This window comes from Triturus cristatus, chromosome 5_2 (assembly GCF_964204655.1).
Source record: "Triturus cristatus chromosome 5_2, aTriCri1.1, whole genome shotgun sequence".
Lineage (NCBI taxonomy): Eukaryota > Metazoa > Chordata > Amphibia > Caudata > Salamandridae > Triturus > Triturus cristatus.
The window spans coordinates 702,622,258-702,642,253 of record NC_140588.1 but is presented as its reverse complement, the minus strand read 5'-3'; the positions used below and the strand labels follow the sequence as shown (position 1 = coordinate 702,642,253).

Below are 19,996 nucleotides of genomic sequence, written 5' to 3'. Positions count from 1 at the left end.
ACCTGTAACACCCCCTGAACCTTGCCTCCTCAGACAAGAAACTACCAAGAAGGAAGGAAGAAGAAGGACAGAACAGCCGTGCTGAAGCTAAGAAAAGGAGGACGCCCACTGACTTGGTCACAGCCCTACAGGCCTGTCCGCACCTGGAACATGCAGAAGCAAAACTCTGGTGTGTCCTGCAGCCAGCAAACTCAAGAACCCCGAGGACCTGCCCTGCCTTCCACAGAAAAGACGTTGTCTCCCGTGAACACCGGATTTGTTCACCCAGAGGCTCTGGCTCCGGCCAAATCCGTGAGTCTGCACCACTCTGCACCCGTCGCCACGGCCCGAGTTCAAGTGGCCCAACACCACGAGGAGGTCTACCCGGCAGTTCTGACCTGAGATCTGGTGATCTCTGACCTGCCTCGAATCCCCCAGCAAAGCCTGCAGCCTCTTTCTGGAAGATTCCCCCGACCGTGACCGGAGCTGGTAAGAGAAACCCGACACCTAAAGACACCCCTGCACCTGAAGCCCCACAGCCTTGGGTGGCCCAACCGACGGTGTCCCAGCATCCCCAGGCATCCCAACTTACCTCTCCAACCAGTAGTCACCTTCAGAAGATCTTCGTCCCCCAAGCATGCAGTCTTTGTTGAAACCGGAGAATCCCCGTTGAAATCAACATGGCAACCAACGTCAAAACAGAACTCTGCGCCCAGCCACCCCTGCGCCGCTGAGTGTGTACTTTGGGTGCTAACTCGGATCCCCCTTTGCCCTGAGCCTAACACCAGGAACTTTGCTCCCATAACCTAGTGGCCTGCTGGTAAGCAGCCACCAACCGGAGGCCCACTATCCCCCATTGGATAACATTGGTCTCAGCACCCAGCACCCTGCACCCGGCCGCCCTAGTGCCGCTGAGGATGTTTTGAGAGTGCATCCTAGACCCTGGGGGAGCCCTTGTTCTACCCCCAGAAACTCAACCCCAAAGAGCGAGTACTTACCTGGTAACCGATAACTTTTTTTTTCTCCATAGGAAACCATTGACTGTTTTTCTCTGAAAAATGTTCAAATCGTGAAGTTGATTTGTATGGAAACCTGAAAAATTACAATTGTGCAAAACTGATTTTACTTACCTTTTCTCTAGCAAATGGCCCAGTGTGATATCTAGGCATATCACACTGAGTAAAAAAAATTACTTAAAAAGTAACCTAAAAAGTAACTAAAAAGTCATCTGTACAATAGTTTCCGAGTGCAAAGAAAGGTACTGAGGCATGAATAGGAAACACAAACATTCTAAGGCTAAAACGTCTGCTTTACACAACTATGTAATAAAAAGCAAGCATTCCATCATACTGTTAGAAGAAGCTGTCTGCCTTTTCTGTGGGAAGAGATCTTATTTTAGTGAATGGATCTTAAACAGTGTGAACAGCTTTAGTAGAACTATTGTAAATGCTGCAGCCAGGGTAGGTTAACCAAAAAAAAGTTCCACACAAAAGCGAATGAACACATTAATTTGAATTGGGAACTGTTAATAAGAGCCACCTTTTAAGACATATTAAATGCGAGAGATATTCGGCAGGCGACACCTAAAAATGGTATGCTTTCATGTAGAACTTGTGCCTAAGTAGGATAGGCGCTATGACAGTCAATGGGTGACTGTGAGCCGCCTCACAGACTGACTCCACTCAAAGCCTGACCCCAGCAGCCACTACGTGTACTGGCACTCTCCTAGCCTTCTATGAGAGTACCAGTAGACTTTTCCAGCGAGGACACCAAGGACGGTGCGTTCCCTTTAAGGGTTGTTTCTTCAGCTGCCTCTCCTCTGGCACCTAACTCTGGCGGCGCTCGGGAGAAGGAAGTGGATGGCAGCCGGCAGGTGAATGTGTTCCCAGCCTGCCCAAGAGTAGGCACCGGCAGCCGGTTTCGGGGGGAGAGAAACGCCAGTCCCTACGGGACGCCTGTCGCGGGGGACAGGCAGGCCCCTGTGGCTGCAGTGTCGCCCTCTACGCGCCCGAGGAGCCGCTCCTGCCTTTCCCTCCGTTGCCGGACCCGGTGAGAAAGAGGCGGCGGCTGCTGCACAGCCGCGCTGCCGCTCCCCCCCCCCACACAGACGCCCTCCCTGAACGGGAACTTTGGGACTTCCTCCAGCAGTGCCATTTGAGTGGGATACCGTGGCAAGGGGACCCCGGAAAGGCTGCAGGTGTAAGCGATCACCCGAGGACGAACACTCCGCTTCCTGCTTGTGCCTACAGGTGTGTACTCTTCCCCCCGGCCCCAACCGAAACGGCATAAGTAGTGAGGCGTAAACACGTTTTGCATTTTTATTGTGTGTGTGTTCAAGAAATGTAATTCGGATATTTGCAAAGTCGGATTCCTTGTTCTCTCCCGTGCAGCGGAATTTAAATAAACAAAGCAGGCAAAGGAATGTGTATTTTTTGTTTGAGTATATACTGCGTACTCGCAGTAAACACCTCTCCCATTCAGTGTTTGTTTGTGTTGGACTAACTAACGTCTGAACCGAGTGCTTCCCTGTTTCCTTCACAGCTGTTCACGTATTCTAGCAAATGTAACCGCTAAACTTAAGAGTTATTCTGAAAACGAGTATCTTGAATGTTTGCGTATGTCGGAGATGATCTACCTAGAGTTATGTAGTAGGTAAGCACAGGTGCGCTGCTCGCAGTAAGCACGCGAGGACCCTCAAAAGACCAGAGTTTCTGCACCTCTTCTCCATAGTTTAAATGCACAAAGCATGTCTAGTTTACCCTTCATACACTTCAGTTCACAAACCTCTTATTTGTTGGATTTTACCCTTATCAGTTGGTAGCCGAAAAATTATTTTGTTTCGAAATGTTACTGTTCGCTTGCTTTTGCATTTGCTTGATTGTTTAGTATGTACTTCAACTGTCTAAACGCATGTGCTGGGCGCAGTTCTGAGGTCTTTGCAGTGGGAGCCCTGCCCTTTAAGCAGAGTACTAACCCGATCTTGTTTAGTCTTCCAAGGAAGGGTAAGTTTGTCTCTCTAGGGTTAACTGTGGGTGGAGAAATGACTACTGTTGTAGACCCCAGACAAACTGCAGATCTATAGACCCTTACCAGAATGTCTGACTAGAAATAAAGGCGCTCTTAGTTAAAATTTAGTAAATTAACATAACATACCTATATTTAAATGTGTATTTTTTCGTAGCACGCTTCAGTAAACGCCCAGTCTTCGAAGTCACTTCAGAGGGTTGGCTGGTGAGAACAGGGAGTAGATGACGGGATAGATGCAGGTTAGAAGTAACACTTATCTTTAGTCAGTGGTTACTCAGTCCACTTCCAGAAATGAGCCCTGTTCTTTGTACACATTACCACTCGCATGTAGTCTGTGTAGTGATGTAGTTTGCTGAGCTAATATTATTAACCAATGAAAGGCACATAATCAATACCCTTGGGATATTTAATACCACTCTTTATAATTTCCATCCATATGGCTTCCTCTGTTTAAAATCAGACCGGACCCTACGAGCCCCGTAGGGTCCTGATAGTAACAAATTGTTCTCCCCGTTTATCCATTTATGCGAAGAGCCATTGGAGAGATCCATTGAAAGAGCGAGTCACCCCTGGCACTTGGCGCTGAGAGCACTCTTGTAGGACCAGTGGAATAGGCTAGCTGTGCCCTGAGGTTATGCCATAGAGAGCACAGCCCTAGGGAAGGATGTTTGGAGGAGAGATTGCCTCGTATTAGTTGCTACAGCACAAAGAGGCCCCTATTGTATAGGTTCCTCAAGGTGAGAGTGCAAACCACCTCCCACCCCCACTGAGAAATAGTAGACTTTGATACTTGTGCATCATACCTGTTCAACTAGAGGTGGTCAGTAGGTAGTTTCGTTGCAGCATAGTTGGTGGTGTGTTTATAGTTAACATCTCCTCTTGGATATAGGAAGCTTTGTGCTGCATATCTAAATCGGAACAGGTTTGGTCTTGTACGCTCAAGGAGTCATGGTGCCGACCCTCACTGCATAGTCATATGCACATAGTCGTGCATAAGAGCCTGGATTGCTCCCCACTCTTGTTCACCAGAGGGGATACCTCCGGCTGTTGTTCCCTTACGTGCGTTGCACTGTATTTCCTTACTTATAAACAGCCACTAGCAGAGTCTGCCGCAACATAGCATTGTCACTTGAATCAGATTGAGTCTAGTATTCCATAAATTCATTTCATGGCGTCCCAGTCGGTTAAACTGCTTCTCATTTGTCGGGATTCCATTGGATTTCAAGATGTAACTCTATAAACAATAGTCTTAATTGTATGGATGAGTGGAACAGAATGGTCTTCAGTTGCTCATGTGCCTACACCGCATGTACTTATAAGCGTAGATGGTACGCCTGTTGATGGATAGCGTTTAGTTCTTGCTTTGTGTATAATCTTTGAATTTTCCTAATATGCTATTCAGCTTTGTCTTTTGGTTAGCAAATTATTGGGGACACTGATGTAGATTATTGGGGACTTCAGTTACTTTCTCCCCTCTACAGCCTAACAACTTTTTTTGTAACCATTTTGTTGGTTGTGGAGTCATGCCTGTTTCTCCTTGGATTCATTGAACATCTTATCTTTACTACACTCCCCTTTTTGCTAAGTGTTTGCCCAATTTGTATTATTTTCCTTGATGGGCATTAATTCTAACAAGTTTTTCTTTTTTGCCCAAAGTTTATTAAATAACTTGATGGGCACTGCAGCGTACTAGAACATACACTGGCTAAGTCACTGTGCTCTTCCACTCTAGTGTTGAGTGCTATTTTCACTTGGGTACATTGAACCCTCTTACTTTCTATCCTTTCCCGGGTGGGTAGATGCATGTTTTAGCCCAATATTCATTCATGATTTTCCCTGATGAGCAGCTTAATTCACTATTGCTTATTAATATTGTGAGAAATTGGCTAACTGGTTGAAGGGTTGAAACCCTAAGGCAGCAACATCAATCCCAGTCAGGGTGAAGCACAAGCAAGCCCCAAATTAACTTGTCCTTAACCCTCTGGTAGTTTGGCAGAGAGCAATTAGGCTTAACTTGGAGGTAATGTGTAATATCTTGTTGGCACCCACGTGACTCTGTGCACCAGCCAGCGCGACCCCGCTCAACCCGGCCTCGACCCCAGCGAAGCCCTGACATCGAGGCACCACGAACTGGCCAGGGGGTGCCACAGGAACCATTCATCGCCCCCGGCGGAGGACAGTATCGAGGGGACCCCCAACTGTCCTCCCCTCTCGAGGTGTGATCGCCCTGCAACTCCCTTGGGCCTGGCGCCTCTCCTGCTGGGCGTCTGGCCACCTCCACCCGGCCTCTCCGCCCCCACCGGGCGCCTGGGTCCGGACATCAAAGGGCTCCAGACCTATATCTGGGGCGACCCCGCCACAGATCGGCAGTTGTATCCCGGAGTCGAGAGCCCTGCTGATTGAATCGCGGCTGACCCTACGGAGAAGAACTCTTGTCGGAACCATCACGAGCCCTGCTGACTGCGTCGCGGCTCCTTCTTGTGAACACTTTGAAGCCACCTGGAACATCGGAGCCCTGCTGACGCTGTCGCGGCCCAACCTCGCTGAAACCTCCCTCGGAGCCCTGCTGATGACGTCGCGGCTCGAGCTGAGCAGAAACCATCTTGAGAGCCCTGCTGATTGGATCGCGGCTCTCCACGAACTGTACGCCGGAGCCCTGCTGACGCCGTCGCGGCTCGACCCCTCCGAGATCCGGAGGTCCTCCAGCTTGAGGATAAGAACTGGGCCCCAGGTACCCTCGTACCGCACTCCTGCCAAAGACTGTCCCGCTACCCCTACCCTTCCAAAGAGACACTGAGACTTTTGGTGGATCCCTCGATCCCTTCGTGTAAATATTGACCTCGTAACCTTTTTATTGCTGATAAAGAATTGCTTGTCTTGAGACAACCTCCTTGAGTCCTGTGTGGTGGTGTTACTGTGCTAGTACGTGATAGGAGAAGGATCTCTCAGGAGACTTCTCAGCAGCGCTCGGCTACTTCGGACAGTGTGAGGGCCCCCCTTGGTGGTCTCGCCGACTCCTCTGGGTCCGCCTTCCAACATTTGGTGGCCAGCGACGGGATCCGAGCCGAACGCAGTACGTACCAGCCAGTACCCACTAGCTACCCATCCAAACGAACAGTAATCATGAGCAGCCAGGAAAACAACGCGACAATGGAGTTCCAGCCCGAACGGCTGGAAGAATATACGCACAAAGAGTTAAAACAGTTCTGCAAAGACAAAGGCATTGCAACCACCGGCCTAGGTACCAAAGAGGAGATGCAGAAAGCTCTGAGGACATGGCTGGAAGCCGGGGCAGGCCCCTCCCAGGAAGAAGGTCCCTTGCCCCTGACTGAGACCACATCAACCGTACTGACTCCGGCAACCGGAGGAAGAAAGAGCCTAGAAACCGGCCTCTCCGAAGAAGAAATACGAGAGCGGGGGAAGGTCCGGAACCACGAGCTAGAGCTCGCACGACTGCGGCTGGACGGCGAACTCCAGCTGGCGGAAAAGAAACTGGCCCTAGAGCAGCTACGGCTTCAAGAGGAGATAGAGGAGAAGAGGCGACACCGGGAGTTGGAGGAAAAGAAACTGACCCTTGAGCACGAGCGCAGTCTCAAGGAGCTCGAAATCGAGGCCAAGAACGGAGGGAACAACGCCCCCAGTACTAGAGACACTCTACCGCCTGCCGAGACCAAGGTACATATCCCGAAAGAGGTCGTCAAGGAGTACTACAAGAATGACGACATCCAACAATGGTTCAAGGCCTACGAGGTGGCCATGGCCTCTCATCGGGTGCCCCGAAAAGACTGGGGCGCGGGCCTGTGGGGGCGGTTCCTGAGTGAGGGTCGAGACACACTGCTCCAGCTGCCGGAGGAGGTGATGACCTCCTACGATCACATGAAGGAGGCTCTGCTCACCCGCTACGGGCTAACCGCAGAAATGTACCGCCAGCGGTTCAGAGACTGCAAGAAAATCCCGGGTACCACCTGGGTGGAATATGTGGACTTTTTCAGTCGGGCCCTAGAAGGGTGGATCAAAGGTAGCAAAGTAACCACCTACGGGCAGCTGGTCGACCTCATCGTGTGGGAACATCTCTCCAACAATTGCTTCGTGGAACTGAGACAGCACGTCCTCGACAGCAAAATGACCGACCCGCGAAAACTCGCCGTCGAGGCCGATCGATGGGTCAACTCCCGGGTCCCCCGGAACTCAATGGGGGAGTACCAGAGGAACCCCACCGGACCCCCCCGCCAACGCGGTGGAGGGGGAGGGCCGAACAGGAACCGAGACCCTCCCGCCGGGGCCCCCAGGAGCCCCCCTCGAGGGCCACCGCAGCAACAACTCTCCCCGAGCCTAGCCCGAAGGGGGGCGCCCCCGGCCAGACCCGGACCACGGCCACCAGTAACATGCTACGGCTGCCAACAAACCGGACACTATGCCAGCGATCCGGTCTGCCCCCTGAACCGAAGAAACGGGGCCGGCGGGCCCCCGCCCCGACAGCTGGCGGCCGCCGCCCTGGGAGAAGGAGAAGAGGAAGAGGAGACCCTCGACCGAGGGACCACTGAATGGGAGCCGGCAGCCATGTCCCTGGTCTGCCTGGGTAGCCGAGAAATGGTACCCTGCACCCCCATCCCAAGCAACACCCAGAAGTACCGGCAGCAGGTCACGGTCAATGGACAACGGGCCGAAGCCCTTCGTGACACCGGCGCCAGTGTCACCGCTGTCCGCTGCCACCTGGTGACCCCCGAACAGATCCTACCGAATGTGCTGTGTCCCGTCCGGACAGCTGACAACAGCGAAAGCCTGTGCCAGATGGCCCTGGTCCCCTTCGAGTGGGGAGGGGTGACGGGCCTGCTGAAGGTGACGGTACGCGACGACGCCCCCGTCGACTGCCTCCTGGGGAACGACTTGGAGAGTTCCCCCTGGGCTCAAGTAGAGCGACGAGAGCACCTCCGAATGCTGGGACTATCTGACTGGGCCTGTGCCATCACCCGGTCCATGACCGCCCGGGCCCCCCGCTCATCCTCGGCCTCCGGGGCCGCCCAGCCCGAGGGGCTCGCACCACCTCCCGCCAGCAGCGAGGGGGAGGCGGACACCGACCCTGGACCTAGTGAATCCTCCCCCGAAGAGATGGCTTCCCCGTGCGCCCTACCAGAGCTGACACAATGGTGACACGAAGGGGGCCCCCCCCGGGAGCAGTTCCAATAAGAGCAGCAGTCCTGCCCCACTCTCGAAGGTGTCCGCCAACAAGCGTCCGCCCAAACCAACGGGGACCAGACCGGCACCCACTGGGTCTACTGGGCCGAGGGCCTGCTATACAGTGAGCAGAAAGTGGCAGAACTCGGGGCCAGCCGAGTGTTGGTGGTCCCCCTCCGCTTCCGGGAGTTCCTGCTCAACCTGGCACATGATGTGCCCCTCGCCGGACACTTGGGGCAAGACAAAACGTACAGCCGTCTGGTGACCCACTTCTACTGGCCCCGGATGCGGAGAGACGTGGACAACCACTGCCGGTCCTGCCAGACCTGCCAAGCCAGCGGGAAGACGGGGGGTCGGGTCAAGGCCCCCCTCCAACCCTTTCCAGCTGTCAGCACCCCGTTCGAACGGGTCGGAATCGATATCGTGGGGCCCCTGGACCCCCAGACCGCCCTGGGCCACCGCTTCATCCTGGTCCTCGTGGACCACACCACCAGGTACCCGGAGGCGGTCCCGCTAAGAACTATAACGCCCCCCGTGGTAGGCCGGGCCTTAATGGGGATCTTCTCCCGAGTGGGATTTCCCCGCGAAGTGGTGAGCGACAGAGGCACGAACTTTATTTCCAGATACATGCGGTCCCTGTGGCAGCAATGCGGGGTCACATACAAGTTCACGACCCCCTATCACCCTCAGGGGAACGGACCGGTTGAGCGGTTCAACAGAACATTAAAGGGAATGATCCAGGGCCTGGAAGAGCCCCTCAGGCGGAGATGGGATGTCCTGCTGCCGTGCCTCCTGTTTGCCTATCGGGAGGTCCCGCAGAAGTCCCTGGGGTTCAGCCCGTTTGAACTATTGTACGGACACCCGGTCCGCGTACCACTCAGCCTGGTCAAAGAGAGCTGGGAGACGAAGCCCCAAGGCGCCCCTCCTGACGTCTACCGATACCTCCTGACCCTCCAAAACCAGACCCGCAAGTTCCGAGCCATGGCCGAAGCCAACCTCGAGGCCAGCCAGGAGGACATGAAGCGGTGGTACGATCGGAACTCCTCTACCATAGAATTCGAGCCAGGTCAGAAAGTATGGGTCATGGCCCCGGTTGAACCCGGCGCCCTCCAGGACAAGTGGACCGGGCCCTTCAAGGTAGTGGAGAAGAAAAGTCCCGTCACCTACCTGGTCGACCTGGAGTCCCCCCGGAACCCCCTCCGGGTCCTACATGCTAACAGGCTAAAACCCCACTTTGCCCGGACCGAACTGAGCCTGCTACTGGCGACCGACGAGGGGGGCGAGGACGACTCCGAGCCCCTGCCCGACCTCTTGCAGTCCAACGTCCATGATGGAGCAATCGAGGGTGTCCAACTCGCCTCTTCCCTGACTCCGGAACAGCGCAACGACTGCCAGCAACTGCTGCAGGACTACGCAGCCCTCTTCTCCCTCACCCCGGGGGTGACCCACTGGTGCGTCCATGACGTCGACACCGGGGAGAGCCCCCCCGTGCGACACAGAGCCTACCGGGTACCCGACCGAGTGCGGGCATGCATCCAGGCCGAAGTAACGAAGATGCTGGCCCTGGGGGTCATCGAACCCTCCGACAGCCCGTGGGCCAGCCCTGTCGTCCTGGTGCCAAAGGCCGCAGCTCCCGGCCACCCCCCAGAGTTGCGATTCTGCGTGGACTACCGAGCCCTGAATGCAGTGACCAAGACGGACGCCCACCCTATACCCCGGGCCGACGAACTCATCGACCGCTTAGGGGCCGCTCGCTACTTGAGCACGCTGGACCTCACCGCCGGGTACTGGCAGATCCAGCTCACCTCCGGCGCCCAAGAAAGATCCGCCTTTTCGACCCCGGATGGGCATTACCACTTTCGGGTGATGCCCTTCGGAATGAAGAACGCCCCGGCCACTTTTCAAAGACTGGTGAACAAGGTTTTGGCCGGGCTTGAGGCCTTCAGCGCGGCCTACCTAGATGACATTGCCGTGTACAGCAACCACTGGGCAGAGCACCTCCGTCACATTAAAGCCATCCTGGCCGCCCTCCAGCGGGCCGGGCTCACAATCAAGGCCAGCAAATGCCAGATCGGCCACGGATCCGTGACCTACCTGGGCCATCAAGTGGGGAGCGGGCAGGTGGCCCCTCTCCAACCGAAAATAGATGCCATCCAGGCCTGGGAACCCCCCACTACCCAGACCGCTGTCCGGGCCTTCCTGGGTCTCACCGGATACTACCGGCGGTTTATCAGGGACTATGGGAGCATTGTTGGCCCCCTCACAGAGCTAACGTCCAAAAAGCAGCCCAAGAAGGTGCACTGGACACCCCGCTGCCAAGCAGCCTTCGACACCCTAAAGACCGCAATGTGTACTGCCCCGGTGCTACAGGCCCCTGACTACAATAAGGAGTTCGTGGTGCAGACGGACGCCTCCGAGTATGGGATCGGGGCCGTCCTGTCCCAGGCCGATGAAAAGGGGCTCGACCGACCAGTGGCCTTCATCAGCCGACGGCTACTGCCCCGGGAGCAACGATGGAGCACCATCGAGCGTGAGGCCTTCGCTGTGGTGTGGGCCCTCAAGAAACTCCGGCCCTACCTCTTCGGTACCCACTTCCGGGTCCAGACCCACCACCGGCCCCTGCGGTGGTTAATGCACATGCGGGGCGAGAACCCCAAGCTGCTGCGGTGGTCCATCTCGCTACAGGGGATGGACTTTGACGTTGAACACCGGCCCGGCAATGACCACGCCAACGCCGACGGCCTGTCCCGCTTCTTCCGCCTTGACGAGGAGAATCCCCAAGGAGATGGGTGACTCTCCATGCCTTCGGCTGGGGGGGGACGCCTGTTGGACCCGGCCTCGTGGCATGGTCCTTACCCCCGTGGATTGTGCCCGTTCCCCGCCCCGGCCTTCACGGGCCACCCTTCTGAACTGCACCGAGGCCCTTCATCCTGAGCTGCACGAGGTCGCATACCCCTCGTGGCTCCGCCATCTTGTTGGCACCCACGTGACTCTGTGCACCAGCCAGCGCGACCCCGCTCAACCCGGCCTCGACCCCAGCGAAGCCCCGACATCGAGGCACCACGAACTGGCCAGGGGGTGCCGCAGGAACCATTCATCGCCCCCGGCGGAGGACAGTATCGAGGGGACCCCCAACTGTCCTCCCCTCTCGAGGTGTGATCGCCCTGCAACTCCCTTGGGCCTGGCGCCTCTCCTGCTGGGCGTCTGGCCACCTCCACCCGGCCTCTCCGCCCCCACCGGGCGCCTGGGTCCGGACATCAAAGGGCTCCAGACCTATATCTGGGGCGACCCCGCCACAGATCGGCAGTTGTATCCCGGAGTCGAGAGCCCTGCTGATTGAATCGCGGCTGACCCTACGGAGAAGAACTCTTGTCCGAACCATCACGAGCCCTGCTGACTGCGTCGCGGCTCCTTCTTGTGAACACTTTGAAGCCACCTGGAACATCGGAGCCCTGCTGACGCTGTCGCGGCCCAACCTCGCTGAAACCTCCCTCGGAGCCCTGCTGACGACGTCGCGGCTCGAGCTGAGCAGAAACCATCTTGAGAGCCCTGCTGATTGGATCGCGGCTCTCCACGAACTGTACGCCGGAGCCCTGCTGACGCCGTCGCGGCTCGACCCCTCCGAGATCCGGAGGTCCTCCAGCTTGAGGATAAGAACTGGGCCCCAGGTACCCTCGTACCGCACTCCTGCCAAAGACTGTCCCGCTACCCCTACCCTTCCAAAGAGACACTGAGACTTTTGGTGGATCCCTCGATCCCTTCGTGTAAATATTGACCTTGTAACCTTTTTATTGCTGATAAAGAATTGCTTGTCTTGAGACAACCTCCTTGAGTCCTGTGTGGTGGTGTTACTGTGCTAGTACGTGATAGGAGAAGGATCTCTCAGGAGACTTCTCAGCAGCGCTCGGCTACTTCGGACAGTGTGAGGGCCCCCCTTGGTGGTCTCGCCGACTCCTCGGGGTCCGCCTTCCAACACCACTGTTAAAAAGTGCTTGTGCTGTCTCCCCTAGACAAGGTAATATTGGTTCATACCCAATTGGCATGTTTAACTTACTTAAAAGTCCCTAGTAAAAGAGCACCACATGCGCTTTGGGCCTGTAAATTAAATGCTAGTAGCGGGCTGCAGCACTCATTGTGCTACCCAAATAAGTAGCCCCATAGCCATGTCTCAGGCCTGCCTTTGCGGGGCCTGCGTGTGCAGCTTACTGCCACTTTGAGTTGGCATTTAAAGCTACTTGCCAAACCTTAAACTCCCTTTTAATTACACCTAAGTCGCCCCTAAGGTGGGCCCTAGATAGCCCCAAGGGCAGGGTGATGTGTAAGTAAAAGGTAAGACATTCACTGTTAAGTTGTGCATATCCTGGTAGTGACAAACAGTTTAATAATTTTTCACTACTGTGAGCCCTACTCCTCTCATAGGGTAACATTGGGAATTCCTAAACACACTTTAAAGCTGTAATTCCGAATCAGAAAGGAGTAGTTGCATTATGTTTTTTATCTTTGGAATGGTAATGATAAATCCTCTTTTCTGGTAAAGTTGGATTTAACATTACTATTTTAGAAATGCCACTGTTAGAAAGTGCTATGCAAACAAATGATGGACGGAATGCTGAATAAATCATGCATTCACCCCCAGACAAGAGATCTGGGTTTAATGCAATGTTCTTTTGCTCACCATGCCACCCCAGTTTAGACCCAGCCATATGCAAATCATTCTTGATTCTGTTCCACACGGGAGCAGTCCAGACCGAACTGCCAAGCCAGGTCCTCCCTGGACCGGAAACAAGCATCCTGGTACCGGTTTCGGAATATTGCATTCTGATGGCTTTTCCTGGGCAGGAAGTGAGGGAAGGGCTGACACTTGCACTTCAATAGGTAGTGGCCTGACCCCAGACAAAGGGCTGATTACCCCCTATTAATAGTCTGGAGCCAGGGCTGGGAAGAATGGACCATGTACACTTCAAAGACCCCTCTTTGAAGTCACCCTGATTTCAGAGGCACATTTTGGGTATAAGTATTGGGTCTCTGACCCTACCGGAAGGGTACACTTCTGGACCTGTGGTCACTCTGCCAGAAAGAATGGGAACGGCTGTGCTGCCGAAGTTCTGCCACTCTGCTGAATTTTCTGTTTGCTGAACTCTTGCTGTGTTAACCTGCTGCTGCCACTCTCTCTCTGCCTGGGTTAGAAGGACTGGACCTGAATCACTTGAACCCTGAGTGACTCCAAGGGCTTCCTTCCAGTTGTCCAAGTCTCAAGGACAAAAAAGACTTGGAACTCTCCTTTTCCAACTCTTGGGCTCATCTGCTGTTGAGTCTGTCCTGCCTAGAGGGGCTAACCAAGTCCTGGGCCATTGGACCTAGACTTGGGGGTCTGCTGCAATTTTATTGACTTACTGTCTTCTTGCCCTGGAATCAAATCGTCAAATCACACCGAAGCCGCCGCATCACACTCTGACCCAATGCACTAGGGAACCGGCGCTTCGCTCAAGCCACTCGTGACATCGGTACTGCTGAAATGGGGATCACCGAAGCATCACTCTGTTACACCCCACCTCTGTCGACGCAAAGGTACTTTTGTTCAGTGGCTCTAAGTGACTACCTGTATCCGGCTCCCTTGCCATCACCCTGAACTTTTGACTTTGTTGCAGTCCTGCGTGACCAGATAACCCTTTAAGCACTATTTACCTTCAAGCGCTACAGTGACATTTATTCCTTCTGAATGCTTATCTCAACTTCTACATTTTGTGATTTTCGCCATTTTGTCTTGTTTTATTTATAAGGTCATACTTTATTTTTCTAAACTGTTGTGAAGTCTTTTTGTGGTGTTATCACTGTTTTACTGTTTAATTGTTGTACAAATACTTTACACATTGCTTATTAAGTTAAGCTTGACTGCTCTGTGCCAAGCTACTCGAGGGTGAGCACAGGATAATTTAGGTTGCGTAGTGACTTACCCTGACTAGGATTATGGCTCCTGCTTGGACAGGGCGCTTACTCTTCCATCCAGAAACCCCATTTCTAAAGAGCTCCAAAAAGCCCAAATCGTCGCTCACTGCTATCTGGCCGTGCTCAGCCGGGAGAAAGTCACAGGTTCAGTTAGACTGTGATGTAGCGTAGGTGAGATACAAGGACCAGGTTAGTTCCACTTAAAAGTTTCCTTCCCAGTCCAGTGCGGAGTCCCATTCACATTGGATGTGGGCAGCAAGGAGCAGAGAAGCATCACGAATAGTCGTCGCTGCAGTGCAGTGTGGGTTTCCGCTGCTGCTTAAAGGTAAAAACATCTTTAAGTGATAATATGCATTGGGTTGAAAGTGGGTGGGGGCACGTAGACATGTGTTCCTTAATAGTAATGTGTTCACAGGTGGAGTGGAAACATTAGTTTAAATTCAGATGGGTGCACAATTCGGATGAAGCAGCCGCGGAAACCCACACTAGGAGGTTTCATTCGTGAAAATAACATATGAGGTACGCTTGGGGCATTAATGTGGTTTCTTTTAAGAGCTAGTGAGCCTGTGCAACTCGAGGAGTGACAGTTAAGTAATGGGGGATTGTACACGTACGGCACAGTTCAGATTACCGCTTTTTTCATTTGAAATGTTTTGTGAAAAAGCTTCACTCAAAAATAATGTTTATTTAGTTGACACCAATTAAACGCACAGTATTCTGTTTTTTAAAAGATTGATGCACATGGAGGAGGGGGAACGCGAGTAATGTTTCATTTTGTGAGTATGACTATGTTGTTGATTATTTATCATTTCCTGATGTAAGGGAGGGAAACTGGTTAGATAACGCTTCACAATGTCATTTGGTAAAAGAGTGTGACTGACCTATATTTATGGTAAATTGCAGATACCCCTGACGAAGGTCATCATTGACCGAAATGCATTGGGCAATATGTTTATTGGGATATATTCGGAGGATTCAGGGTTCGTTTATTGCCTATGAATAGGCCCAGATGGGCAATTCTGGAGTCATTAAAATGCATAAAATTAATTGAATCCTGTACCTTTTGACATGATGGATTAAAATTGGAGAAAACTTCTTGAATAAATTGGATTACAAATGCAAATACTATGGTTGATGGTCTCTTAATTGGAGGACCAGTGTGTATAAAGCTGTGCAACTCGCAGTGACCCGTAAACCGCGAGCCACCATTTATTGATGTTTTCATATCATGCGCATATGGAATGGGGTGAATTCGAGTGCTGCACGCTAAATTGGATAAAAAAAGCAACAGGAACTTGTACCGTTTAAAATATGGCTGTGCTTCAGGTCTTTGCCAGTGACAAAAGGTTTATTTTGCCACATATAAATGGCAGTTTAAAACTGCACAGACATTCTGTAGTGGCAGGCCTGAGACATGTTTGAAAGGGCTACTTAAGTGGGTGGCGCAATCTGGGCTGCAAGCCCACTAGTAGCATTTAATTTACAGGCCCGAGTACCACTTTACTAGGGACTTGTAATTAAATTAGGTATGCCAATTAGGTGTAAGCCCATTGTTCCGTGTTTTAAGGAGAGAGTACAAGCACTCTATCACTAGATAAGTGATAAAAAGGGCAGAGTCCTAAAGCCAGCAAAAATGAAGTCAGCAAAACAGGAGGATGGAAAGCAAGAAGTTGGGGGAAGAACCACACCAAGGATGCTGGGTCCAACTATTCTGCTCCGTTTCCAGTGCTTTTCTTATTTGTTGGCATTTGCTAATTCACTACCTTGTTGGGCACTGTAGTGTTTACTGACATAGTAATATGCTCCCTTGCAGCCATTCAGCTGGAGAAGGTCTAGCTTTCCAGCGTATATGGTGTCACACTGAAGTCCGTTTGCGTCCTCATGCTTTTCCCTTCACTCGAACAAGCGCTCTCGCTGCTTAAGGAAGTGTGTTTTTTCAAGCCAATGATTTGCATCGCTGTGCTCTCAGTTTGTTCTTTCTACAACTGAACAACACTTTGCTTTGTTTTAATACTACAATTTACCTATTGTGTTGGTATTTTCTGACTGCTTACGGTGGGGTTATTTATTAGCTCACTTCTACATATATATCGACGAACCCACTTAGTCCCTGTTTACCGCACATGGTTTAACGTATGGCTGGTGCTCTAGCCCTATCTGTAAATACATTTGTGTTGGATTCCATATGTTATATGCACTTTCAATCCTTTGTATTGGCAGGATGTCTTTCTAACTTTTGCTGCCTACTGATTACAGGATTAATTCTCTTCCCTAAGTTATCAAAATGGTACTGTTTTTTTTTTTTATATATATATATATATATATGTCACCTTACGCTCATATTAGCGTATCCCTCACTTGTTGCCCGCATATAATTATTTATTCAAATTGCATTTGTTTTTTTGTTTTGTTGCAGTCTGTGTATTCTTCATTCATTCAGGTACCAGGACATGATAGTTTAATTAATCACACAGTAATTTTGATGGCTTGCCAAAACTATTTGCTCTAAATATATTCTTCTCCTTTCATACAGTATTTTTGTTTTAATGTACTCGGTCTAAATTCTTCTTGTCCTGATGAGGACTCTCCAATGAGACACGGGTTGGAACACTTGACGATTACCTGGCTGAATGAGACTTTCATTGAATGACCCCTATGTGCAGAAATCCCTTGTTCCCTTTTGGACTTTAATTTCTTCGGTGTTTTGGAATCTGAACATTTAGGGCCTGATTCCGGTGAGGTTAGGAAGGCTCCCAAATTGGAGTGGGAACGTGTCTTTCTGACCCACTTGGAAAGGTTTCCAATTGACCAAGTACAATGTGAATTAGGCGTTAGGAATATTCCAATCCGAACCCGACGGCATTTAGAATGACCGAGCCGCACAGAGCAGACTCTTACGTCTCTATGGGCCGCATTTACGAATGACCGAATACGATGCCGGATTTGGACAGCCTTTCCGAATTGTGTTGTCTGACTCGAATTAGCAGTCAGAATCAGATTTGGGAACCTGTAGCTGGCTCCTATGCCTCCAGAGCCTTCCCAACTGGGCCTGTGGGGATACCCATGGGGTCCCTCCTTACCAGCCATGCCCAGTGTGGCAGGCACCAGGGGGTGCCCGATTTTTCCCAGTCATCCCTTTCTTCAATCGGAGCCTATGCATTCAGTCAGAACAAAGGCTCCCATTGAAGTCAACGGGAGACCAACCAAACCGTATCTAGAAGCATCCGGATGCATCGTACTTGGTCGGTTGGACTCTTCGATTTGGTCGGAAACCAATCCCATTCGGTCTGGAAGCTTTCCAAACCACATCAGAATCTGACCCCAAGTTGGGTTTTTCCACTATCTGTGTGTTTACTGTGTTTTCCCCCTTACTTGCACCTTCTGCACTATTATTGAACACTGTGTTCCCATTGCATGGTGCACTTATTGCAGTGGTGTTAATGAATGTGTATTCTGCATACAAGTACACATGGTTATGATCAATTTTGTGTTATATATTGAATTGTTTATTGATATCCTTTTTTGTTGACTCTTTTGGTGCTATACAATACTTTTTTTCGTATTTCATAAATGTTGAATTTTGACCTGTACTTTTACCCGTTAGGACACTGTTGCACATTAATGTTTCATTCCCTTGTCCTTTTGGGTCTGTGATGGCTCCTGCTCAGATGTGCTGTATGAAACAAGTTATGGAGCAGCTCTCATCAGTGTGGCCATTTGCTGTAGCTTGAAATGTGAAGATTGGTGGAAAAAAACTAGAATATGTTGCTTGGATACTCTCTGTGACCGAGAACACATCCATGTGTTGTGCGTACAGAGGCTTCAGTGGGAATGAATATTTTGAGAAACTCATACAATGAGCTTTACTTTAACAGCAAAGAACCAACACACGCCAAGCCTCTTCATGTCAAATGCAGCAACCTCTTTGCTTCGATTTCTTGTAGCAGCCATCCCTGTCAAAATAATTATAATTAATCGCAATGTTGCTTCGTTAACTTAATTCACCTGTGAAGCCCCTTCTTAAAAGAAAAAAATCAAAGGTTAGAAAATCTAGCCTTAGGAAATTGGCAAAAACAAATTCTAGCATAGGCCTGCTTTTCCCTAAGTTGTTATCTATTTAGACAGTAGAATTGCAGTGAGGCTCAAATATAATATACTGTCAGAACCCCATTCTGTGGACCAAGGGGAAAGCTGGAGCTACTGGGGTTTGAGGCCCTTTGCTCCTGATGCCCCAGGCCTGACTTACTGTGGGCCCTAAGCAACCGGGCCTAGTACCCTGTCGCCCTTGACTCTCAATGTAGCAAGGGCCGAGCAGTCCAAGACAGGTAGACAAAGGGAGGTGAATATAGACTCACAAATCAAAATACGCTCAACAGCAGTAATAATTGATTGTCCAGTGAACGGTTTGCTTTTATGTAATAAGGATAATTTGTATACAAACAAAGTAAAATATACCATTCACAAACAATACACACAGTCCACTGAAGTCTGGGCTTCAGTGTTTCATCGGTGGGTCCCTGAGTCACCCTCCCCTCTTGCTAGCGGTAGTGATTATTCCCCATTCTTTAGAGGTGGCCTTCAGGTCAAGTCCCACAAGTTTTCCAAGTCTCTGGAGTCACACTCAGTTTCCTTACGAAAGTCAAAAGAGTTCCAGAGCTGAAGTGCTGCCTGGGCTGCCAAGCCTGAAAATCAGTCATACCCACACCAACAGGATCCGAGTGACCGGAGTCTCTGAGCGTGCCATGTTTGCAGGTACTGAAGGTACAATGGCTATCTCAAATAAGTCTTTTACACGCTGCTGGGAGTGCTGGGGCTGGCTGTCCTCTAGTTCCTCCCATGTGGTTCTGCAGCAGTCGAGGGGTTCTCGATGCTTCTCTGAAGCTTGGTAAATGGCGGGGGATGGGCAAGGGAAGTGGGTGCGATGCTCCCGGTACTGTCATAGCTTGTGCTGGATCAGGTGACCATGGCCGCTTCCTTTGATTGTTTACTGTCCTGCCAAAATCACACTTTGTGCCTAGTCCCGTTGGGTCCCCTGGCATACATGGTCACTGTTCTCCTCTGCGCACAGGCTACAGCCCGATCTGTAAAGTAGCCATATTTATGGCGACCCCACCTGTTATTTGGGATCCCCGATTTGATACAGCACACCAACTATGCCTGATTGGCTCAGCCGTAATCTTCACGGTGGCCCTATCTGGCATACCGGGTTTGTTGCCGGCTTGGTACCTGCACATGGGGGAGGACCTATATGGTGCATCAACAGTCAAGGCTCACTTCACGGCAGCCCTCTTCTGGCATACGGTGATCGCTTAATTTCACTGCCAATGGGCAACTACCTAATCTGTGCAGCAGCCGTCCCCTCAGACCTCGTTATGGTGGTTCCACTCAACAGCGTCCTCCACCTGGACCTCTTCCCCTTCCAGTGCTCTCCTCTTACTCAAAGGGCACACTGGTCTTGGCAGGCACTGGTGCTTTACGCTCCTAGGGCTGGTGGTCTTGGATTCCCTGGGTGATATTCTCTCACCAAGCTGGGTGACTGGCAGGCCTTGCCCCCCCAGTCTTGGTCAAAGATGTCTTGCAGAGCTACTTTCTCTGCACAGCCTGACTGGCTGCTAGACAGTTCACAATTTTTGAGGTCTCAAGCTTGCCTTCTTATAGCCCATTTCCAGACACCAAACGTGATTTAGAGTCTGAGTCTTTGAAGTTTATACTGGGTGTCTGCTTCCTTATAAAGTGCCCTCTCTAGAAAGCAGTCAGTCACAACAGGGGAGACTTCAAATCTGATAGCCCCACAACACAAGCCATGGGAGTGTCTAGAGGGTCACACCTGGATGTCAGCCACAGTGATCGGTGTATCAAAAGATTACCC

At 51.4% G+C, this 19,996-nt stretch overlaps 1 protein-coding gene across 1 annotated transcript in view; it reads left to right on the top strand.

Moving 5' to 3' along the window:
* Positions 1-1,659: 1,659 nt before the first annotated feature.
* The window catches only part of SYTL4 (synaptotagmin like 4), a 559,448-nt gene continuing 541,111 nt past the window's right edge, over positions 1,660-19,996 (top strand). The window contains exon 1 of the mRNA XM_085607791.1: positions 1,660-2,228. The gene's annotated coding sequence lies outside the window, so the exon portion shown is untranslated. The remainder of the gene's footprint in view (positions 2,229-19,996) is intronic.